This window comes from Taudactylus pleione, unplaced genomic scaffold (assembly GCF_031769625.1).
Source record: "Taudactylus pleione unplaced genomic scaffold, aTauple2 ptg000079l, whole genome shotgun sequence".
Classification (NCBI taxonomy): Eukaryota; Metazoa; Chordata; class Amphibia; order Anura; family Myobatrachidae; genus Taudactylus; species Taudactylus pleione.
Genome location: NW_028284481.1, coordinates 164,782 through 190,331, shown reverse-complemented (window position 1 = coordinate 190,331; position 25,550 = coordinate 164,782). Strand labels below are relative to the sequence as shown.

Here is a 25,550-nt window from a genome sequence, read left to right as displayed (position 1 = left end):
TGAGGGCCTAAGACTGCTCGCTGATATCTGCTGACACAGACTTTACAGCCTCGTTTAATGAATTCTCAAACCTCAGTTAAAAATGGCGCAGTTTACAGTCACACTATATCCTAGTCCAAGCGGTCAGTGGGCCAGATTCAGAGATGGACGCAATGGTGATAATTACGCAGATCGAGCGATTGTTTGCCAGTGCGCATGCGACACGATTACGGAAAAATTTAATTAAATTCTGCGCTCCTATATAATGGAAAATGCTGCTCAGAAGAAATGTGGTCCCCACCACATGCATACACCATACAAACAAACCTAAAAATACCAAGCGCAATGTCCTTTAGGGTACAACTTGTTCTACAAATGTCCAAGAAGCTTGAACCAGCTGTCAGGCAATCCTTAGGCCCAAAGGGAACGTTCTTTTTGTAATGCAAGTCCTCTTAAATTTGCTCCTCAAAAAGAAGACAGAACAACCATTCAGTTGGTTCAGTAAACTCAAGTGGAATTATAATATTCCTACTCACATCTAAGTTAAAGATGTCCATCTCCCCTCAAATTCCTTTTCAGGCTTGATGCACAACTCTTGAAGGGAAGTCCTATGCTGATAATATGTACCTCAAAAATAGTTAAAATAAGGGGTATCCCATAGTGTAATTCTTTAAACACTCCGGAAGGCGGAGCTCATGACTGAGCTCCAGCCGGCTCACTCCGTGGACGACGCAGCAGCCAATTAGAGTCTGGCTGCTCTAGCGGTCCACACTACAGGGCCCGGGGGTTGCTGAAAATCTGGTCGCCAGGCAACCAAAGCTGGTCGCCATGGCGACCTGGCCCCCCGAGTTTTGTCGAGCCCTGCCCTAAAGGATATTGCGCTTGGTATTTTTAGGTTTGCTTTACGATTACGTTCGCACAGAGAATCCAGTCGCAAAGTGAGTGACAGGTAGTTAGCATTTGCGGGTGGTCAAAAGAAGAGCAGGGAACAGGCACCTCCATTGTCCCCGTATCACTAATCTCCCTGCACAGACTGTATCACAATCCGTGAGATGTTTTGGTCAGTCTCATCCAGAACAATCACTACCTAATTGTATTACAAACAATATAATTGTATGTGACAGGCTGGAAAATACGGGGGATTTTTTGATGCCTAGGAAAGGTGATGAGACAACCATTAAATAGCATTGTTATTACGTTTTATGGTTATAGCATCAGAAAGCTCCGCAGCATTTTTGAAATTGGGAACAAACACTATTAGAACAACACTATAAGCAAACAGACAAAAAGGTTCTAGGAAGCTGCTCCGAAATGCACAGTCTATAGGAAAACAGGAGTTTGATACATGACGTTATGGGCCTGGAATACCGTTTCAGCGATGGAAAAAAAGTGGTGGTTAGTGGGGCTATATGAACCAGTCACCCCAATTTTGGTAAAAGGGTCAGCAGACGTTGAGTATATAGGATAAATGCAAATTTTGCTTAGACGCTGCTATGTAGCTTTTATAATCATTATAATACACCTTATAACATCGCTGAGTCTCAAAAACTAAAATGTTTTAATCAAATTTCATATTAAAAGGAGAGTTTAGAAATTATATTTAGCCGTGATTACAGGGAAAAGGTTAATACAGTGGTTCCCAAACTTTTTTGAACCACGGCGCCCTAGAGTATCATAATTGTTTTCACCGCACCCCTGTGCCAAAAGTCTGTTATTGAGAAACTCAGATGTAAAGTACTGTATAAAGTGAAGCAAATTGTGCTCGTCTGTCATCCTTAGGCTCAGTTACTCGGTGGGGACAGGTTTGTGCTTCGGTTTGTCCACATATTTACATTACATTGACCATAAATAATTTGATTTGGTGCTGGACCACCATCCTGAGGCACCCATACAAGTTTCCCAAGGCACCCCAGGGTGCCACGGCACACAGTTTGGGAACAGCTGGGTTAATATAATTATTTTACTAAAAAAAGAAGCTAATTTCATTCAACAGTGTCAACTTCTATAGACATCGCTGACATATTTATAAAAGCAATTGACATTTAGAAATGTATCTGAATTAGTATTATATTTGCACAATCGCTGTCTAGGCTTATTATAACAATTGCAATTACATTATATATACAGCCATGGCCAACATTTTTGAGAAGGACACAAGTATTGGTTTTCACAAAGTCTGCTGCTTCAGTTTTCATGATGGCAATTTGCCATGACAATGAACTTAGGAGCTGATTCAGGGCCTGATTCAGACCCGGTCGCGAGCGCTGAGCGCTCGCAACCGGGTCAATGGTGGCCCACAGCACACGCGGACGACGGAGCCGGCTCCGTCGTGCACATGCGCGAGTCCCGGCTAGCGACGGGCAATCCGTCGCTCCCGGTCTCGCACCAAAGGGGGCGACCTGTCGATATTGAGTGACAGTTTGCCCCCTTTGGTGGGCAGGCCAGGGGGGGGGGGGGGGGGGGGAGGGTTTTGCCCATACAGAGGGGTGGCTGCCGTTTGGAGGCGGCCCCACTGACATTACGAGTGATGTCAGTGGAGAGCTTCCGGCTCTGTTAGAGCCGAAAGCTCTCTGGGGCTTGCGATGAACGATACCCTACCACAAGGGTCTCGTCGCAAGCCTGATGGTCGCGATGGTCTTGACCATCGCGACCATCATCATGGCCGCTCGCTATAGCTGTGGGTGGTCAAAAGCCCGGCCCTGATTCAGAGCGAGCGGCTCTGAATCAGGCCCTCAGACTCGGACGCTAAGCCGCGAATGCACGCTATGGCCGGTAATCGCACGTTTGTGCATGCGTATAATTGCGCATGCGCGAGTCACTCACTGCACTCGGGAATTGTGCGCTCGTATTACACAGACTGGACTATTATAATTCCACTTGAGTGGGTGGTAACAGGGAAAGGTGCTTGTGAATGGGGGAGTGGTGCTGCGAACGCAGGCGTGTCTGGGCGTCTAAACGGCGTTTTATGGGTGTGCAATATTAGCAAAGAAGCGTCATTGTACACGTCACTTGGTTGTATTTCAGTCTGCAGTGATCGCAGTGCTTGCGGTGGGCTAGGGTCTACCTCAAGCGCTGCGTGCAGCTCTGATGGCTCTCGATGTCACGATTAATCACACACTTCCTGGAGATGACGTGTGCCAAGAGAGAAAGGTGAGCGGCTTTATACTGGCGTGCGTTCGCTCTGCCGCCGCTCTCTAAGGCATAGAAAGTGTCCTTCCAACAGACAGTGCGATTGCAGCATTTGCATACCCGGCACCTTTTGGCTGCGTGAGAGCGCAGCTTAGTGTCCGGGTCTGAATTAGCTCCTTAATCTCAAAAACAATATTTCCACTGCATTTCAGCCCTGCCACAAAAGGACCTGCTGACATGTCAGTGACTCTCTCCTTAACACAGGTTGATGAGGACAAGGCTGGAGATCACTCTGTCATGCTGATTGAGTTAGATTAACAGACTGGAAGCTTTAAAAGGAGGGTGGAGATGGAAATCATTGTTCTTCCACTGTTAACCATGGTTACCTACAAGGAAACACGTGCAGTCATCATTGCTTTGCACGAAAAGGGCTTCACAGGCAAGGATATTGCTGCTAGTAAGACTGCACCTAAATCAACAATTTATCGGATCATCAATAACTTCAAAGAGAGAGGTTCAATAGTTGTGAAGAAGGCTTCAGGGTGCCCAAGAACGTCCAGCAAGTGCCAGGACTGTCTCCTAAAGTTGATTCATCTGTGGGATCGGGGCACCACCAGTGCAGAGCTTGCTCAGAAATGGCAGCAGGCAGGTGTGAGTGCATTGTCACGCACAGTGAGGCGAAGACTTTTGGAGGATGGCCTGGGGTCAAGAAGGGCAGCAAAGAAGCCATTTCTCTCCAGGAAAAACATCAGGGACAGACTGATATTCTGCAAAAGGTACAGGGATTGGACTGCTGAGGACTGGGGTAAAGTTATTTTCTCTGATGAATCCCCTTTTAGATTGCTTGGGGCATCTGGAAAAACGCTTGTCCGGAGAAGGAAAGGTGAGCGCTACCATCAGCCCTGTGTCATGCCAACAGTAAAGCATCCTGAGACCAAGGGAGTGGGCTCACTCACAATTCTGTTTAAGAACACAGCCATGAATAGAGAATGGTACCAAAACATCCTCCAAGAGCAAATTCTCCCAACCATCCAAGAACAGGTTGGTGATGAACAATACATTTTCCAGTATGATGGAGCACCGTGCCATAAAGCAAAAGTGATAACTAAGTGGCTCAGGGAACAAAACATCAACATTTTGGGTACATGGCCAGGAAACTCCCCAGCCCTTAATCCTCAGGAGGCGGGTGGACAGACCCCCCCCCGCCCACAAATTCTGACAAACTCCAAGCATTGATTAGGTAAGAATGGGTGGCCATCTGTCAGTATGTGGCCCAGAAGTTGAGTGACAGCATGCCAAGGCGAATAGCGGAGGTCTTGAAAAAGAAGGGTCTACACTGCAAATATTAACTTTTTGCATAAACTTAATGTAATTGTCAATAAAAGCCTTTGACACCTATGAAAAGCCTGTAATGTTACTTCAGTATACCATAGTAGCATCTGACAAAAAGGTCTAAAAACTCTCTCTCTCTCATGAAGTGTCGCCAGTCATGGGGTGGGATATATGAGGCAGCAAGTGAACAGTCAGTTCTTGAAGCTGATATGTTGGGAGCTGGGAAAATGGGCAGCATAAGGATCTGAGCAACCTTGACAGGAGGCAAATTGTGATGGCTAGACGACGGGGCCATAGCATCTCCAAAATGGCAGGACATGGTGGTTGTTCCCGGTTTTCAGTACTTGGCACATACCAATAGTTTCCCAAGGCAGGACAACCGGAGAACCAGCGACAGGATCATGGGCAGCGAAGGCTCATTAATGCACATGAGGAGAGAAGGCTAGCCTGTATTTTCCAGTCCCACATAAAAGATACTGTCTGACCCCTTTACACCACCGAAGAGACCAACAATGGTCATGTGAGCGTCAGAACTGGACCGTGGAGCAATGGAGGAAGGTGCCCCGATCTGATGAATCCCACGTTTTCTTGTACAAAGTAACCGACCAACATTTTTATATAAAAACATAAATGACATTTAGCATTCGCATCAGGCACAGGATGCATGAAGTGAGCCAAATCTGAATATTATGTATATATCTCGGTTTTACAGGGAGAAAGGCAGCATAGAAGAGGGGTAAACAAGACTGTGTAAGCGATGATCTGAACGGACACAAATACAGGGAAATATGCCATTTCTCAGCCAAGAGAACACTTGCTGAAGTCAACAACGGCGTCACTGAGAGGGTTTTATTACGCATAAATAACAGCAGGTATGACACATTTCATTACTGCTGCCAATGTGTCTTTCTGGAATGTGCTCATATTCCCAGTGGTGCTGGCCAGATAAGACACTGGAGGCACAGCGAAACTAATCTCACAGTGCAAGTGAAATGCCACACTGTGAAATCACTAACACTGGGCTGCTGGGGGACCCCGCTCATTCCACTGTATAACTCAGTCTGTAACTTCCTGCTGCCTCCAGTCCATTCCCCTTCTCACATCATGTCACTGTCCCTGTCACATGTAGCCCTGTCATCACTAAAACATCCCTCATCTCCTGATATACTCTGTGCTGCTGGAGGATCCCGCTCCTTCCATTATATAACTCTCAGTCTGTAACTTCCTGCTGCCTCCAGTCCATTCCCCTTCTCACATCATGTCACTGCCCCTGTCACATGCAGCCCTGTCATCACTAAAACATCCCTCATCTCCTGATATACTCTGTGCTGCTGGGGGATCCCGCTCCTTCCATTATATAACTCTCAGTCTGTAACTTCCTGCTGCCTCCAGTCCATTCCCCTTCTCACATCATGTCACTGCCCCTGTCATCACTAAAACATCCCTCATCTCCTGCTATACTCTGTGCTGCTGGGGGATCCCGCTCCTTCCATTATATAACTCTCAGTCTGTGACTTCCTGCTGCCGCCATTCAACGAAAGCCCGTCGGGGGACAGGGTACTTAAGATAGGCGTCGAAATACGGAGTACAGTCCAGGCGTCTTAGCAGCCTAGTAGGGTTAGGTTTTGGGGGGTAGTTTAGGGTTAGGCACCCCTCCCTGGGTGGGTTAGGGTTAGGAAAACTAAGGGAGGGTTAGGGTGGGAGGGAAGGGTTAGGAATAGGGTCGCCGGTATTTCATACCCATTCCTCTACTCACTGGAACAACAATGTAAATGGTCAATAAAATTAAACCTTTAGATTTATTTTTATTTCCAACAAAATCAATGTTTAAACATAAAAAACATGATGTCAATCGAGTATTAATCAACAGAAACTTTTGAACCTTATAAGCCCTGAAAAACATACATTTCAACATATAAATGATTATTGCAGCCCAAACATATACACAGTCACATATACACATAGATAGTCACACACACAGTCATAAACATGCACACATACATAGTTACACACCTACAGTATACACACACACACATATATATATACTGTATATATACATAAATATATACACACAATGCTGAAAGAGGTCACTGCCATCTGGAAATACCATTGCCCTGAAGGGGTGTACTTGGCCTGTAACCATGTTTCCGTAGGTGGTTGGTGTCAAAGTAACATCCACATGAATGCTAGGACCCGAGTTTTCCCTGCAGAACATTGCTCAGAGAATCACACTGCCTCTGTTGGCTTTCCTTCTTCCAATGCCATGATGTATCCAGATGCCATCTCTTCCCCAGGTAAACGACGCACAGGCACTTGGCCGTCCACATGATGTAAAAGAAAACAGGATTCCTCAGACCAGGTCACTTCTTCCACTGCTCCATGGTCCAAATTCTGATGCTCAAGTGCCCATTGCAGGTCCTTTCAACAGTGGACATGGGTCAGCATGGGAACGGTGACTGGTCTGCGGCTATGCAGCAAGCTCTTTGTGTTGACATCTTTCTATCATAGCCAGCATTAACTTTTTTTTAGCAATTTGTGCTTGAGTAGCTCTCCTGTGGGATCGGAGCATACGGGCTAGCCTTCTCTCCCCACATGCATTAATGAGCCTTGGGCACCCATGACCTTGTTGCCGGTTCACCGGTTGCTTTTCCTTGGACCACTTTTGGTAGGTACTAACCACTGCGTATTGCGAACACCCCACAAGATCTGTCATTTTGGAGATGCTCTCTCCCAGTCATCTAGTTACCACAATCTGACCCTTGTCAGAGGGGCTCAGATCCTTATGCTTTGCCCATTTTTCCTGCTACCAACACATCAATTCTAGAAATGCTTTTTCTCTGTTACATGAGCTAAAAGGGGAGGGATGAAACAGGAGGAGGTAACAAGTGAGTTGGGAATGAGGGTTTGAGGCAATAGAGGTTGGAGCAAACTTGCCTTCTTCTGTCAGAACGTCTGGGAGGCTCCCCCGCATCCTGGGTGTCAATGCTGGCCACACAGAAGAGTACTGAAATCTCCTGGAGCTCTGCTGGCGTCCACCCTGCTCTGCCCACTTCCCGAGTGAATAGAGTCATCGATCATAGCCCCACCCTACGATTTACAATGCCAGTAATCTCTGCAACCCCATGATGCAACCATGCCATCACGCCCCCCACATCTTTCATCAATGCCACCCACTGTGCCAACCTGGAGGGAGCAGCAGCCAAAAAGTCAACAAGCATGGGTTGGAGGAGAGATAGAAAAAGGAGAGAGGCAGACGAGGAGGAGATCAGAGTGAAGATGGTTGCAGTAGTCAAGGTGGGAGACGTTAAGGGTGTGAATCAGTGTTTCGGTGGTGTCAAGGGAGAGGAAGGGTCTATTCCTGGTGCTTTTCCCGAGATGAAATAGTGGTTCCAAGAAGATTTGCTATGTACATTACACGTGCACTTGTGTTATGAGCTGGTTCAAAAGAGGACACCTCCTCTCTCATTGGTGTATGGACCAAGAATGTGCACAGTCGCCATTTTCCTTAATACTTTTATACTGCACATGTGCAGATCTCCGGGTCAATGGCGCTATCTTCCCAGTTATTTGTGAGGTGCTCGGTGGAGAGATATAGACTATGGGTGGAGGAAGGACGGCTTGGGGGCCCATGTGCAACGCACACTCAGCATTCATTTTAGATATGCCCAAGACACACTAGCTTATAGTTAGACAGTTGTATTACAGCAGACATTTGAAGTAAGGATCTGATATTGCCATAAAACCCATGTGAAGCACGGCTGTAAGAGGTGCAGAGAAAGGTATGATATAACTCTGCAGTGCTGGATGGCGGCGTGTGTAGGTGGAATGTGAGTATATAACAGATCTGGCTGAATCATGATAATCCGCGGATCACATTACTCAGGAGCTCACACACCTGGACTAGAGACAAATCAAAGTCTGGGTGTGAGAGTCATATGATACATCAAGTCCTTCAGCATATTTAATATCATTTGTTGGCGAAGGCAATGGTTGCAGGGCAAGCCTTGTCGGATTTATAGTTCTCTTGTGTTAAAGGGAACCTGTCGCCTGCTCATCGCGGACAAAGTTACGGCAGGGTCTAGCCAACGCAATTCAAGGTGTACAGCTTGACCGTGGTCTTGGCTGATGCCTCTGCAAACTAGAAGTGCTAATTGTGAAATCAATATACGGCAAACATTCAAATCTTCCTAAAACTTTACTACTTCCACTAAAGAGAACTTCTTAGTGCCTAACATACTGTTCAGTTTAGCCTCTTTTACAGCTCAATCATGAGACTGAGGAGACAAAAGCACTGCCTTCATTATATGTTGCACTTTAGTGTTTAAAATTTTGTTTCATAGTGGGAAAACAGCAGGTGGAAATGCGTCACAGTGGAAGGGGAGAAACGCGTCACAATTTCAATGTTTCTCTGCACAGTGAAAACGGTTGTGCACCCCCTTTCGCAGAGCACGGTACATGCACCCCTTCAACCCTATGATCTATTGCATTTCTTCACAAAAGCTGGGGACGCACCTACTTCATACTTAGCAAGAAACCTTCTCTCTCCCCTCACTTCCACTTACCAGCCAGTGCGTACTTCTGCCATCAAATACCACCATCTTGCTCAACAAACCAATGAATTTCTGTGAAAATCTAGGTGTACATGAGCAAATCAAGGAGAGCTAGGTCACTAAATAAAAAGGATTCTGCACCACACCTCATAGTTGAGGCATGAGGCACGGTGATGCTCTTTTCAGCTAAGGTCCTTACTGTACAGGCTGAAAGCCAGCTCAGCGCATATTACTGTTGTCTCCAATTTGTGTAGATGAGCAGATTTTAATTGACGGAAAACCTTCGTTCTGCACCCATGATTACTGAGCCGTGGAAACTGGATTAATAAACATAATATAATTTCTGTACAGTGTTCATTCTTATTTCTTTGCTTTTTACTGAAGTTAAAACAAAAAATTAGTATTGTCGTTAATGTTGCACTTACAAACCACAGATGTGTCCTCATAAACTATCCTTTTTGCGCAATATGGCGTGAGACACCTGGCGCAATTCCTGTGCTGTGCGCCCTTTCCTTAATTTTGCATCTTAGTTCGCATATATGGTCAAATGTATGAAGCTCTGGAAAGTGATAAACGACCAACCAATCAGCTCCTAACTGTCATTTTTCAAACACAGGCCCTGATTCAGACCCGGTCGCAAGCGCTGTGCGCTCGCAACTGGGTCGATGGAGGGCCAGTGCGTGCGCGAGCCCCAGAGCGAGCGCAAAAAGCGCTCACTCCGGGACTCACTACAAAAAGGGGCAGCTGTCGATGTTGATCGACCCCTTTTGTAGGCGTGGCCAGGGGGTGGCTTCACAAACGGAGGCGTTCCCAAGCGAACGCCTGCCGTTTGTGGGCGGCCTCACTGACATCACCAGTGATGTCAGTGGGAGAGCTTCCGGCTCTGTTAGAGCCAGAAGCTCTCTGGGGCTTGCGGCCACGAGACCCTACCACAAGGGTCTCGTCGCAAGCCCGATGGTCGCGATGGTCTTGACCATCGCGACCATCATCATGGCCGCTCGCATAAGCTGTGGGTGGTCACCCACAGCTATGCGAGCAGCCAAGAGGCCGCAACTTAAAAACCAATCCCGCCCTGATTCAGAGCGAGTACCTCTGAATCAGGCCCACAGCCTGTAACATGACAGTTAGGAGCCGATTGGCTGGTACTTTATCTCTCTCCACTTTATCACTTTCCAGAGCTTAATACATCTGACTCATAGTGTACTAGATACTTAGGATTAATTCTTCTGTTGCAAATGTAGTATAAAGTGGCAGAAAAAGGATACGGTGTGCATGGTGCGGGTCACTCTTATTGGACCTGTCTGTTGCCATAGAAACATACAAATTGACGGCAGAGAAGAACCTCTTGGCCCGTCTAGTCTGCCCTATTTATTTTTAACCTTATGGTAAATAGAAACATAGACAGCGTCTCGCATTGCTTGTAGTGTACTAGGTACTTAGGAGTAGTATGTTGTAGCAAAGGAACTGTATAAAGCCGCAGATTAAGTATAATGATTCATAGTCACCTGTATTTTAAACTTTAACTTGGATTGTGCACTTTTTCCTCAATTTTCTGTTCCCTTACTAAAGCTGGGTACACACTACACGATATTGTTAACGATTTGGCCGATTGCGACGCATCGGAGCGACAAATCGTCATTATCGCGCAGTCTGTATGCACTGCATTGTGTAGTGCGCGCTCTCATGGGGTCGTCTTCTTTTGTACATGCAGGAAGATCAGGCGATGCGGCTGACGATCCCATGTAGCGCAATGAGGGGTGGGGGGGGTGGCAGCATATCGGGCGATCGGGGCACTGGATCGCCCAGTGTGTACGGACCGTCCGATATGTCAGCCCTGGGATTGTGGGTCGCATCGCTGGATACACAGTCGGTAAGTGTGTACCCAGCTTTAGTGCTAGGTACTTAGGATTAGGGTCTTGGTGCTTCTAAGCTGCAAAGTTTGTGGCGTGTTAAATGGAGCTATTTGGTGCGATTTGATGATAGCTGTGTGTACACATCTGTATTTGGTGCGATTTGATGATAGCTGTGTGTACACATCTGTATTTGGTGCGATTTGATGATAGTGTGTGTACACATCTGTATTTGGTGCGATTTGATGATAGTGTGTGTACACATCTGTATTTGGCGCGATTTGATAGCTATGTGTATAGTATACACATCTGTATTTGGCGTGATTTGATAGCTATGTGTGCACATCTGTATTTGGTGCGATTTGATGATAGCTGTGTGTACACATCTGTATTTGGTGCGATTTGATGATAGCTATATGTGTACACATCTGTATTTGGTGCGATTTGATGATAGCTATGTGTGTACACATCTGTATTTGGTGCGATTTGATAGCTGTGTGTACACATCTGTATTTGGTGCGATTTGATGATAGCTGTGTGTGTACACATCTGTATTTGGTACGATTTGATGATAGCTATATGTGTACACATCTGTGTTTGGTACGATTTGATGATAGCTATGTGTGCACACATCTGTATTTGGCGTGATTTGATAGCTATGTGTGTACACATCTGTATTTGGTGCGATTTGATGATAGTTGTGTGTACACATCTGTATTTGGTGCGATTTGATGATAGCTATGTGTGTACACATCTGTATTTGGTGCGATTTGATAGCTATGTGTGTACACATCTATATTTGGTGCGATTTGATGATAGCTGTGTGTACACATCTGTGTTTGGTGCGATTTTATAGCTGTGTGTACACATCTGTATTTGGTGCGATTTGATAGCTGTGTGTACACATCTGTATTTGGTGCGATTTGATGATAGCTGTGTGTACACATCTGTATTTGGTGCGATTTGATGATAGCTATGTGTGTACACATCTGTATTTGGTGCGATTTGATGATAGCTGTGTGTACACATCTGTATTTGGTGCGATTTGATGATAGCTGTGTGCGCACATCTGTATTTGGTGCGATTTGATGATAGCTATGTGTGTACACATCTGTACTTGGTGCGATTTGATGATAGCTATATGTGTACACATCTGTATTTGGTGCGATTTGATAGCTATGTGTGTACACATCTGTATTTGGTGCGATTTGATAGCTATATGTGTACACATCTGTATTTGGTGCGATTTGATGATAGCTATATGTGTGTACACATCTGTATTTGGTGCGATTTGATAGCTGTGTGTGCACATCTGTATTTGGTGCAATTTGATGATAGCTGTGTGTGTACACATCTGTATTTGGTGCAATTTGATGATAGCTATATGTGTACACATCTGTACTTTATGAAATACTTCTTGTGTCAGATTCCTCAGTTGCCAGATACATACTCTCACTAGTTTCTGTTCCCTCTTCCAAGTAAAATGAAACAGACAACCGCATATTAGCAGAAGTAGTAGTAATATGGTCTGATAAGCCCTATTATTACAGTCCAGAGACACAACATGGGTTTGTACAGATGTGTTCCCAAGCGAACGCCTGCCGTTTGTGGGCGGCCTCACTGACATCACCAGTGATGTCAGTGGGAGAGCTTCCGGCTCTGTTAGAGCCAGAAGCTCTCTGGGGCTTGCGGCCACGAGACCCTACCACAAGGGTCTCGTCGCAAGCCCGATGGTCGCGATGGTCTTGACCATCGCGACCATCATCATGGCCGCTCGCATAAGCTGTGGGTGGTCACCCACAGCTATGCGAGCAGCCAAGAGGCCGCAACTTAAAAACCAATCCCGCCCTGATTCAGAGCGAGTACCTCTGAATCAGGCCCACAGCCTGTAACATGACAGTTAGGAGCCGATTGGCTGGTACTTTATCTCTCTCCACTTTATCACTTTCCAGAGCTTAATACATCTGACTCATAGTGTACTAGATACTTAGGATTAATTCTTCTGTTGCAAATGTAGTATAAAGTGGCAGAAAAAGGATACGGTGTGCATGGTGCGGGTCACTCTTATTGGACCTGTCTGTTGCCATAGAAACATACAAATTGACGGCAGAGAAGAACCTCTTGGCCCGTCTAGTCTGCCCTATTTATTTTTAACCTTATGGTAAATAGAAACATAGACAGCGTCTCGCATTGCTTGTAGTGTACTAGGTACTTAGGAGTAGTATGTTGTAGCAAAGGAACTGTATAAAGCCGCAGATTAAGTATAATGATTCATAGTCACCTGTATTTTAAACTTTAACTTGGATTGTGCACTTTTTCCTCAATTTTCTGTTCCCTTACTAAAGCTGGGTACACACTACACGATATTGTTAACGATTTGGCCGATTGCGACGCATCGGAGCGACAAATCGTCATTATCGCGCAGTCTGTATGCACTGCATTGTGTAGTGCGCGCTCTCATGGGGTCGTCTTCTTTTGTACATGCAGGAAGATCAGGCGATGCGGCTGACGATCCCATGTAGCGCAATGAGGGGTGGGGGGGGGTGGCAGCATATCGGGCGATCGGGGCACTGGATCGCCCAGTGTGTACGGACCGTCCGATATGTCAGCCCTGGGATTGTGGGTCGCATCGCTGGATACACAGTCGGTAAGTGTGTACCCAGCTTTAGTGCTAGGTACTTAGGATTAGGGTCTTGGTGCTTCTAAGCTGCAAAGTTTGTGGCGTGTTAAATGGAGCTATTTGGTGCGATTTGATGATAGCTGTGTGTACACATCTGTATTTGGTGCGATTTGATGATAGCTGTGTGTACACATCTGTATTTGGTGCGATTTGATGATAGTGTGTGTACACATCTGTATTTGGTGCGATTTGATGATAGTGTGTGTACACATCTGTATTTGGCGCGATTTGATAGCTATGTGTATAGTATACACATCTGTATTTGGCGTGATTTGATAGCTATGTGTGCACATCTGTATTTGGTGCGATTTGATGATAGCTGTGTGTACACATCTGTATTTGGTGCGATTTGATGATAGCTATATGTGTACACATCTGTATTTGGTGCGATTTGATGATAGCTATGTGTGTACACATCTGTATTTGGTGCGATTTGATAGCTGTGTGTACACATCTGTATTTGGTGCGATTTGATGATAGCTGTGTGTGTACACATCTGTATTTGGTACGATTTGATGATAGCTATATGTGTACACATCTGTGTTTGGTACGATTTGATGATAGCTATGTGTGCACACATCTGTATTTGGCGTGATTTGATAGCTATGTGTGTACACATCTGTATTTGGTGCGATTTGATGATAGTTGTGTGTACACATCTGTATTTGGTGCGATTTGATGATAGCTATGTGTGTACACATCTGTATTTGGTGCGATTTGATAGCTATGTGTGTACACATCTATATTTGGTGCGATTTGATGATAGCTGTGTGTACACATCTGTGTTTGGTGCGATTTTATAGCTGTGTGTACACATCTGTATTTGGTGCGATTTGATAGCTGTGTGTACACATCTGTATTTGGTGCGATTTGATGATAGCTGTGTGTACACATCTGTATTTGGTGCGATTTGATGATAGCTATGTGTGTACACATCTGTATTTGGTGCGATTTGATGATAGCTGTGTGTACACATCTGTATTTGGTGCGATTTGATGATAGCTGTGTGCGCACATCTGTATTTGGTGCGATTTGATGATAGCTATGTGTGTACACATCTGTACTTGGTGCGATTTGATGATAGCTATATGTGTACACATCTGTATTTGGTGCGATTTGATAGCTATGTGTGTACACATCTGTATTTGGTGCGATTTGATAGCTATATGTGTACACATCTGTATTTGGTGCGATTTGATGATAGCTATATGTGTGTACACATCTGTATTTGGTGCGATTTGATAGCTGTGTGTGCACATCTGTATTTGGTGCAATTTGATGATAGCTGTGTGTGTACACATCTGTATTTGGTGCAATTTGATGATAGCTATATGTGTACACATCTGTACTTTATGAAATACTTCTTGTGTCAGATTCCTCAGTTGCCAGATACATACTCTCACTAGTTTCTGTTCCCTCTTCCAAGTAAAATGAAACAGACAACCGCATATTAGCAGAAGTAGTAGTAATATGGTCTGATAAGCCCTATTATTACAGTCCAGAGACACAACATGGGTTTGTACAGATGTGTCCTCTTCCATCTTTGCCACTTTGACGTCAAACGTGTGCACGCATCGTGCTATGTGATATGCCGCGCATGCCACGGTATGCCAGGCCGCAACAGCATGCGCACCATGCAATCCTATAGATCGAGGATGCATACGCAGCGCTCGTAGCCTGTCGCGGACGCATGACTCATGCCATACGTGGCGCAATTTGCCGCATCAGCGAAAAAGATACAAGAGAACACATCTGTAGGTTAAAGACCGCATTACTGCCTTACAACACACTAAGGTCTTGAGTTCGATTTCCACCATGGCCCTAGCTGTGTGGAGTTTGTACAGTATATTCTCCCTGTGCTTGTTGTGTGGGTTGTCTCCCACAATCCAAAACTACACTGGTAGGTAATTTACCCTTGTGTGTATGAGTGTTGTGCATAAGGAATATACTAACTTCTGCTGGGGCAGGAACTGTAGTGAATGACCGAATATTCTCTGTAGAGCGCTGCAAAATATGTATCTTCTATAATAATTATTGGTAATAAATAAATACATGGGACCTAAAACCCCCCATATATTTTGATATGCTGAGATGAGCGATACCATCCTGCTTTTCCTTCACTTTAACATACCTCCCAACATGACCCTCTCCAGGAGGGACACAATGCTCTGGTCCTGGACTTCCCTGGTAAGAGACTGGGCTGCAGCACAGTCCAAAATTCAAATAGGGGAGTCACACCAACTGTCATTTCACACACTGCCAACATCACTGGCTGGGACTCACTGGCAGTTGGTGTGACTCCCCTATTTGAATTTTGGACTGTACTGCAGCCCCACCTCTGGAGCCGCCACCAATCATAAATTACCAGGGAAGTCCAGGACCAGAGCATTGCGTCCCTCCTGGAGAGGGTCATGTTGGGAGGTATGTATTATATTTACTTACAGGTAGGGTGGCCAAAATTGCCAGGATATCAAGATTGAGCTGCACACACCTTCTTAATGCTGGGCAGCGCTGAGCACCTGGCTCAGACACTGGCTGCCCCGGCTGTGTACGGTATGACGTCATAGGTCACGCTGCGCAGACAGAGCATCCCCATGCCGGCCGTCCGCTTCAGCCACTCCTGCCAGCCATCCTAAGCAGAACGAAAATGAAGTAGACTGTCAGCAGCACAGGCAGTGGGTGGTGGAGGCATCACTGTCGGTCACAAAAGTTCTGGCCCGGGAGTCGGGACTTTGAGGGACGGGAGGAGGGGGGAGCCCAGCTGCTCCCCTCCAGTGCCAGTCAGACCAGAGCTGCCACATCGCCCTATGAGCATTTTCCCAAATCCTGGGATCTAAAAAAATTCCCCAGGATTGACTTCCCTACTTACAGGGCAAAGCAGCACCAGGGTCCTGGGTTCAAATCCCACCAGGATGCAATTGCATGGAGTTTGTATGTTTTCACAGAATCTGAAAATGTGCCGATGGGTTATATGGCTTGTGACCAAAATTGCCCCTGGTATATGCGTGCGCTTTTGTGTGACTGTGGTAGGGGAATTAGGTGGTAAGCTCCACTGGAAAATGGGCTGTTGTAAATCATTTCCATGCAGAACACTAAGAAATGGTATCCGGATGATAGATCGACAATAAATAGGTCTACAGTTAGTAGGTCAACACCAGTTGATCGACAGGCAATATGTCGACAGGTTCGTCGCGTACAAATTCACCGGGTTTATACGTGTAAAGTGGCTAAACCGAAATGGCCGACTCACCCCGGGAGAGCGTGAGCAGAAATAATGGGTGCACGTAGTACTCGCGCCCAATTCAGGTCACCCTCTGTAACCCATACTAATAATTAAAAATAAATATTTGTTGTTTACTCCAATAACAAAGGATTACAAATTTAAAACGAATGTCCGCTATTACTGGTATAGTACTTTTAAGCTTAGGTTGTTTATACAAGCTATGGATCTTTAGCTGCTATGGAACTACAAGTACCAGCACCCAAGTCCCACAACAGCTGCTGTGCCACAGGTTGCTGACCTGCGGTGTTATATATATAACAATGTACTGTATAAATACATGCAGTGAGAGTCCCACACATTGACTGGTCGCTCTGTGAACTCTAAGCTGTGAGGTTAATGTATTGTGCAGAATTGTGTAAGTGGTGGGGGCCAATCACATGACTCCATCCCATCTACTGTAAGTGAAGCGTGAGTTACTGGAAGCCGGGATTAATGATAGCCAGGCATCTGCTCCTGGCTACTCCAACAAAAACATCTGCTCCACGCAGTCACAATAGCTGTAATCCGTTCCCTCGGATAATGGGAGTGCGCCCAATAAGGGAGTTAAGCTGCCTCTGCCTACACACAGCCCCATGTAATTGTGTTTAGACGGCATCCATCTAACGCAGAAACAGTACACACGGCTGCCACCGGATCTGGCGAGATCAGTGCCAGGGAGTGTGAGCAAAACACATCCGCTGTCCTACGCTGGCAAAGGGTTTAGCAGGAGAGGTAAAGCCGCAATAATCTACTTTTTATTTTCCCCATCTAATTTAGTCCAATGGCAATAATTACAGATGGGTGTGGATTAAAAGATCTACACTATTTCGATAGACAGTGTGATAGGATCACTGGTAAAGTGGTCTGTGACAGGTACATTTGTCCCAGATTCCTGTATTTTGTGTTTTAAACCCCCAGGAGAAAGTCTGTAGTGTAGCAGGCTTGAGTTTCGGCTTTTTGAAAAGCCGGTTTGGGACCTGGGGGTTGTGGGTGAGAGGAGAGGGAGGGCTCCACCCACGGCCACTCCAGGTTTTGGTTCTCGCAGCCTGGTAACAGGATTGTTAGTTTTCCACCTGAGAGTGGCCAATATAAGCCTTGTGTTTTTAGGGCTGAGTGTCTCACCTGGGAGAGCAGACAGGGAGTTTGCTCAGAGACACTTGGAAACCTAACCGTGAGTGTTGTGCTGTGCTTTTGTTGTTGGTGAGGGCATTAGGCCCTGCCAGGTTCTGGTAGTGAGGGAACTACCTGAGAAGTTAGTACCCCGACAGGGCTAGGATTTATATTTATGTTTTCTTTATGTTTCTGACATTGTACAATAAAGACTGGCGCCGACCAGCTTGTACTCTCATCCAGACTGGTGTGCTGCTTCCCTGCTGCTGTGTGTGTGTGTAAGGAAGGAGTCCTCTACCCAGGAGACTGACCTCCTAACCTAACTGTGTCACAACAGTCAAAAGATCGTCACAAACATGTAGATAGTCAATAGGTCAACAGGTACAAAAGGTCGACATGGATGAGGATCAACAGGTACAAAAGGTCCACATTGGAATGGTCGGCACAGAAATGCTGGACACATTGTTTTATTTTGGTTTTTTTAAACCCTAACCCTTCCTTTGGTGCCTAACCCTCCCTCCTAGTGCCTAATCTTCCGGTAAGTACCTAACCCTAACCGTCCCTTCTAGTGCCTATCCCTAACCCTCCACCCTAGTGCCTAACCCTCCGGTAAGTACCTAACCCTATCCGTCCCTTCTAGTGTCTAACCTTAAACGTCGGGGAAAGTGGCTAAGCCCTAACCGTCCCGTCTAAAGCCTAACCCTAACCCTCCGATAAGTGCCTAACCTAAACTAACAAAAAGACACCACGCGTAGAACATTTTTGTGTCGACAATTCCAAATTTGTCCCTGTATATCTTCATTCATGTCAACATTTTGACAACGTCGACATTTTTTTTTGTCGACCTATTGTCTGTCTTCCAGTTGGTGTCTACCTTTACATTGTCGACCTATTGACTGCCATCATTTACAGATGAATATATAATAATATGCTTCTTAACAGTCTATGGTGAAAATAAGGTTGACATGCAAACTGATACCAAATCCCGGGTCTGACCTGGGTTTTTGGACATGGTTACAAAACAGGTCAGACCCCATTTACACTGCACCTTCGATCTGGGTTATTCCCAGCTCAGCCCCGTTCACACTGAAACTTGGTCTGCCCTGCTAAACCTGTGAGGTCATAAAAAGTGGGAGGTGACTGCTCCACAACCACCAATCAGCTAATTTTAGCTGATTGGTCGGATAACCCAGGTCGCACCGTTTACACTGCACCATTACCCAGGTCCATCCTGGGTCTGGCCCTGGTAGCTACCTGGGTTGGATTGCTGGGTCACTTGACCCGGGTTATTTTTCAGGGACCCTTTTACACTGAGCTGTGACCCGGGTAGACTCAGCAAAATCCCAGGTTTTTGCTCTGGTGTAAAAAGGGGTATGAGTAAAGGCCCCCATACATCAGAGATTGCAAATTGCACGATTGCTGCAATCAATCGATTGTGTATAAAAATCTTTCCCTTTTTCAAACGATTGCAGAATGGCCACAATCGATTGAAAAAGGGAAAGATTTTTATACACAATCGATTGCAAATTGCACGATTGCTGCAATCAATCTCTGATGTATGTGGGCTTTTGTTTTTGTCTCTGCCCAATAATCCCCTGATCTTCTCCAGCAGCTACCCTGACAAATATATTCATGTGTAAAGGCCCCATACATCTGCCAGCGGATAGAGCGTTCGGCAAATCACAGGCGTTTGAAGGCCGTTGCATAAATTAGCCATTGTGATACCATACACAGCTTGGGCTGTCACTGCATGCTATGAGGTTAGCAATTCCTGAGTAAGGTCAGACCTTGTGCAAGTGTGCGTGTGTGTAAGGTAAGGTGGACGTCCTTATGTTAGGCTGCGTATGGCAGGGCCGGATTTCCCACCAGGCAACCTAAGCGCTCGCCTAGGGCCCGGTGGGAACCAAGGGGCCCGTGGACAGGCCCCTTTGGCCCAAGAAATCTTACCTGTCAAAGAGTACCGCGTGACGTAATTAAGTCACATGGTCCCGCCTACTTTTCAGGACGTCTGGCTGACAGTGCATAGCAGGGGGAGGAGGAGTGTCACCTGGTCCGCCACCCAGCTTCAGCTAGCTCCGGAGTCCAGACCATTCCCGTCTGTACTGGCACAATATGGGTGGAGCTAATACAATAAGCTCCGCCTCCAAATTGCGGGCATTACGTCACGAGGGGGCGGGTCCTAATGAAGCTTGTCTGGACTGTCTAGTGTCACCACATGGGATGCATGCCTGCAGGCCGGGCTGGGACAGCTGAGCAGGGGCAGGACAGTCGAGCAGGAGAACCACAGAGGCCACAGCGCTGTAGGCAGCTGTGTGTGGAGAAGCAGGAGATGGGCCCACCTGGTGCAGCACAGAGACTTCAGCCATAACTACAAGGAGCAGCCGAAGGATGGAGAGGGGCCGCGGGAGACTGACTGGGAGCAGCCACAGCAGGAGGATAAAAGGTGCGTTATATATATATATGTATATCCCTGGCCTATCGCTTACTGTACACATACTGCCTTCCCTCCCTGTCCCCATGTCTGCACTGCCCCCATGTGTGCACTGTCCCCCTGTCTGCACTGCCCCCATGTGTATACTGTCCCTCCCTGACCCCCAGTGTGCGCTGTCCTCCATCCCTGTCCCCCAGTGTGAGCTGTCCCCCCTCCCTGTCCCCCTGTGTGAGCTGTCCCCGTGTGAACTGTTCTCCCTCCCTGTCCCCCTGTGTGAGCTGTCCCCCCGTGTGTGCTGTCCCCCCTCCCTGTCCCCCTGTGTGCGCTGTCCTCCCTCCCTGTCCCCGTGTGAGCTGTCCCCCCTCCCTGTCCCCCTGTGTGCGCTGTCCTCCCTCCCTGTCCGCCTGTGTGAGCTGTCCCCCTGTGTGTGCTGTCCTCCCTCCCTGTCCCTCCGTGTGCGCTGTCCCCCAGTGTGTGCTGTCCTCCCTCCCTGTCCCTCCGTGTGCGCTGTCCTCCCTCCCTGTCCCTCCGTGTGCGCTGTCCTCCCTCCCTGTCCCTCCGTGTGCGCTGTCCTCCCTCCCTGTCCCTCCGTGTGCGCTGTCCTCCCTCCCTGTCCCCCCGTGTGCGCTGTCCTCCCTCCCTGTCCCCCCGTGTGCGCTGTCCTCCCTCCCTGTCCCCCCGTGTGCGCTGTCCTCCCTCCCTGTCCCCCCGTGTGCGCTGTCCTCCCTCCCTGTCCCCCCGTGTGCGCTGTCCTCCCTCCCTGTCCCCCCGTGTTCGCTGTCCTCCCTCCCTGTCCCCCCGTGTGCGCTGTCCTCCCTCCCTGTCCCCCCGTGTGCGCAGTCCTCCCTCCCTGTCCCCCCGTGTGCGCAGTCCTCCCTCCCTGTCCCCCCGTGTGCGCTGTCCTCCCTCCCTGTCCCCCCGTGTGCGCTGTCCTCCCTCACCGTCTCCTCGTGTGCACTGTCCTCCCTCGCTGTCCTCACTCTCCCCCTGTGTGTACACCATCACCCCTGTATAACCCCCACCCCTGTGTGTCTCACTGGAAAAGTGCAGGGTTAAAGAGAAATAATATTTATGTCTGGTACAGGGGGAAAGTACGGAAGGGGTGAAATAAGATATTAAGGAAATGCTGACATGACCCCATTATGAGTGACCATGCCCTTGTGACACATGGCCTTCATAATTCCCACTTTGACGTGTGTCTGTCTGCCTGTCTGTCATATATATATATATATATATATATATATATATATAATTTTTTTTTAGAAACCCACCCAGGAAAATGCTGCGTTTGCCCCCCTGGGTCCTGGCTTGCCCCAGCATGCACATCAGCCTCTGCACAGCGCCACTGCCAGGCTTGATACCGCCCACCAGCAGCACGCAGAGGCCAGAGGGACAGGCAGAGCTTCAAAAGCTCCCGTCTCTCCGGGAAGGACAGCAGCCAGCCAGGTAGGGTACTGTATTGGGGTGGGTACACAACTGAGCTACCAGCAATTATGCTGATGTTCATGGCAATTTGCCTTCACCCTGGGCATCGCACGATTGCCGGTACACACTACACGATTTAATGAACGACCACTTGTCCCGTCCTTCATTAATATGTATGATGCCGTATGTGAGATCGTGTGATTAGCTGTGCAGCACAGCCAATGACACGATATCGCACGCGTCCGCCGGAGTGCGCAAATCGGCAAACACACTGCACGATATTTCTGATTTGTCGTTCCAATTTGGCCAAATCGGGCAGATATCGTGCAAGTGCGTAGCCGGCTTTATTCTGAAATTACTCCGTAATCGCTCAGCCCATAATTAATAACTATTCCATTTTAAATCAGATTGCACAGCATAAAAACAATATCATTTATGTCTTCATGTTGTGCAATCTGATTTAAAATTGAATAGTTAATAATTATGGGCTGAGCGATTATCGGTAGACTGCGTATGCACCGTGATTGCACTGCACGCGCACTAAGGTATAGTGCTATGGATTATTTGAGGGAGGGGGCCCCAAACTGGAATTTTCCCTAGGGTCCCATGAGGTCTAAATCCGGCTCTGGCGTATGGCATAGCGATCGCAGACATTAGCATCTCTTCGCAGTGAGACTGCCTGTGTAATCACTATTGCGATCCTTACTGAATAAGGCCCTTAATTAGTACCGCTTTCATTTTGATGTACTCAGCCGTGGTTAGGGGCCCATTTGATCTGTGCTCAGCCGTGGTTAGGGGCCCATTTATCAAAGATCATTTGAGGTAAATTCCCCGAAAACACCTGTTTTCGGGGGTTTACCTCAAATACTTAGTATCCCCCGAATGTATGAAGGAGGGACCGCAGCAGGTATCTCCGATACCTGCTGCGATCCCTCCATTGCCGCCGGCAGCCGCCTCCCCCATAGGTTTCTATGGGGGATGCGATGCTGCCAAATGTATCAATATCTGCAGATAGCGTTAGCCGCTGTGTCCTATGGGCACTTACCGCATTTGAGCCGGCGGAGGGATCTTCCAGATCCCTCCGCCGGCAATGGGCGCCGCTCATGTGCAGTCCGCGGGACTGCGCTCCGGCCACATCGCAGGGACTGGCTCTTTTCGGAGCCCGTCTCCGTGCATGTGCCGGTTCATACATTCGGCCGGTATGATCGCATTTTGCAATGTGATCATGGGCGATACTGCATGCCCTGATCGCATTGCAAAATGTGATCCTTAATAAATGGGCCCCTTAATCTTAAAAGCTGTACTGTAACGCAGTAGCTCTCAAACTCCGTCCTCAGGACCCTACACCATTCACGTTTGTAAAGGGGAAAGACATCATCTGTTTCTCTACAGGAAAGATACGGCCCTACGAAATGATACTGGGCCGCAGAGAAGGACGCAGACAAGTCTGTTACAAGCAATGGGCTAATAAAAGAGAAGGAATTAAAGCCAGTAACGGATCTTTATGAAGCCCCGTGCTGCCTCCGGAAAGGACGTATTATCCAGCAAGTCACAAGGTCACTCTGGGCGCCAAGTACAGCTGGTAAAGGCGATACTAAAAATAACGCTGAAAAGGCGAATAAACTAAACATTCTGAATGATGCGGCAACATTTTCAGCGTTAATGTGAGCGTGTGGCCAAATCCTCGGCAGGATTTATTTACTTATTAAAGACGTGACTCACTTCCCACCTTTAGCTTATCCTGTGGTGTCCCGAGGATCTATTTTTGGATTTGGCAGAGATGCCACTTGTGGTCACAGCCTGGCAGGGGTTATGCAGAGCTACGATACCTGCCGGAGCTTGTCGCTGATTCACGCAGAGTGCGGTGAGCGATGCGATGGGTCATTAAGTGGCCGGGGGGGGGGGGGGGGGGTAAGGAAGGCAGCGAGCGGAACACCTGGGTGAAATGAACAATGGGCCAGTAGTTGGGAACTAACCAAAAGTATTGTTGCTTATTAAAGCAAAATAAAAAGGTTTATTTTTTTTTTACTCTGGGTACAGTATAATTTGTTATAAAATACCGGACTATTCATATAATAAACCAAACAGTCAAAGCTATTTTACTAGTACTTGTTGCTTAGACACAGCGGAGAGTAATAAATGTATGTAGCCTGACAGTCACCTACCTCCAGGGCTTTCACAGGTTTCCGAATATGGGTGGTACAGTTATGTAGTCACCTAGCGTTCTTGCGCCATATGGCGATTTGTCCTCTTCTCTAAATTTTGCATCTTACTCGCATCGTAGCTGCATACAAAGTCGCCTACAATGCACCAGGCGCACTAGGGGCGGGATGCACCAAACGGAAAATGCGGTAAAACCCCTGTTTACCGCATTTTCCGTATGCAGCAATCTCCTGGCTGCCGGGCTGCGATGCGGAGGGTAACGCCAGCTATTTCTGGCGTTGCCCTATAAAAGCCTATGGGCTTCTACCGCATCGCGCTGGTATGAGGGGTCCAATCGGATCCCTCCCAGCATGCCCCGCGGCCGTCCCGTCACTGCACATGCGCAGATGGACTGCTGGGTCATAAACCCGGAAGTCCACTGTGCAGGAGAGATCGCAAAGGACAGCTCTTATTGGAAGAGCTGTACTTTGCTGTACAGATCTGCGATCTGTACAATGGCGATGTCCGGCGGTGTTAGGCGGTAAGTTTTAGGGCATCCCGCCCCAGATAAGAACATTGTCTCAAGAGGAATTGGTATAAAAATCGCAGATTGAGCAGAACGATAAGTGGGGTGAGGCAGGGGGCGGTCACGCGTTTTGAACCCGTCTTTTGCCTTTTGTACCCAGATGAGAGACTGAATTGCACATAAAACGGACAAGAACTGCCAGCACCAGTAGTCAGCTTACCCCTGTATTATTTTGTCACATTAGAGATGCAACGAATACGCATATTTTGAGAAAGTCTTTGGCGGAATGCTTGGGCCCTATTCAATTGTCGGCGAAAAGCCGTTTTCAGCAAAATGTTCTCGCCGGTGACATCATTTCGCCAGGCGAGAACTTATCCTCGTATTCAATTCCAAAGACTTTTCGCAAGTGCAAAAAGTCTACGCCTTGTAACCAGCGGAAGAGATTCGCCTCTGAATGGAGGCGGAAAAGAGTGCAGAATTGGGGATTTGGGGTACAAAGTTACGGCAACTCCCCTGCAGCCTTGGGTCAGTCCCCCAAAGGTAAACTGTCAAAAAAAGTTGAAAAATTACTTTAGATCAACCCAAAAAAGTTATTTCGTTTTGGGGGGCAAAAAAGTTCAACGTTGGGGGACAAAATAAAAAACTAGCGAAATAGACTTAAGGGGGTCCCCAAGTATAGGGGAGGTGTTTTTTTTAAATTGCAGGTGCTTGCTGAAAGAGCGGTTTTTTTTTTCGTTTTTTGAAACATCACTTTAGCGATTTTTAACCATGCTTGCACGCATTTTCATGTACCCCAAATTTGCTGGGCCTACTTATTTTTAGCAAAAAAACTGCTAAATGCTATTCTTCACTACTTCTGCAAAGACGCTTAATAGCACCAATAGAGAGCATTTAAGCACCCCAAATACCTTCAGCAGGGCTATTCGGCGGTATCCATAGTGATCCCTCATGTCAGTGCATCTTTTGGGGGGTGTCAGACTTATTTCCCCAAAATCTGACAGCACTTTTCGCCTATTTGAGTTTCGCCGGGACGCGTTTTTGCGTCCTTTGCAATTGAATAGGGCGAAAAGCGGTGACGAGCGAGATGCTTTTCCGGAGGCAAAACTAGCAATGACGGCGGAACACGCACCATGC

The 25,550-nt window shown here is 47.2% G+C and overlaps 1 protein-coding gene across 3 annotated transcripts in view; it reads right to left on the bottom strand.

The window, feature by feature from the left end:
- Positions 1-25,550, bottom strand: part of BABAM2 (BRISC and BRCA1 A complex member 2) — a 242,828-nt gene that overhangs the window by 134,184 nt on the left and 83,094 nt on the right. The gene's annotated exons all lie outside the window — the stretch shown is intronic.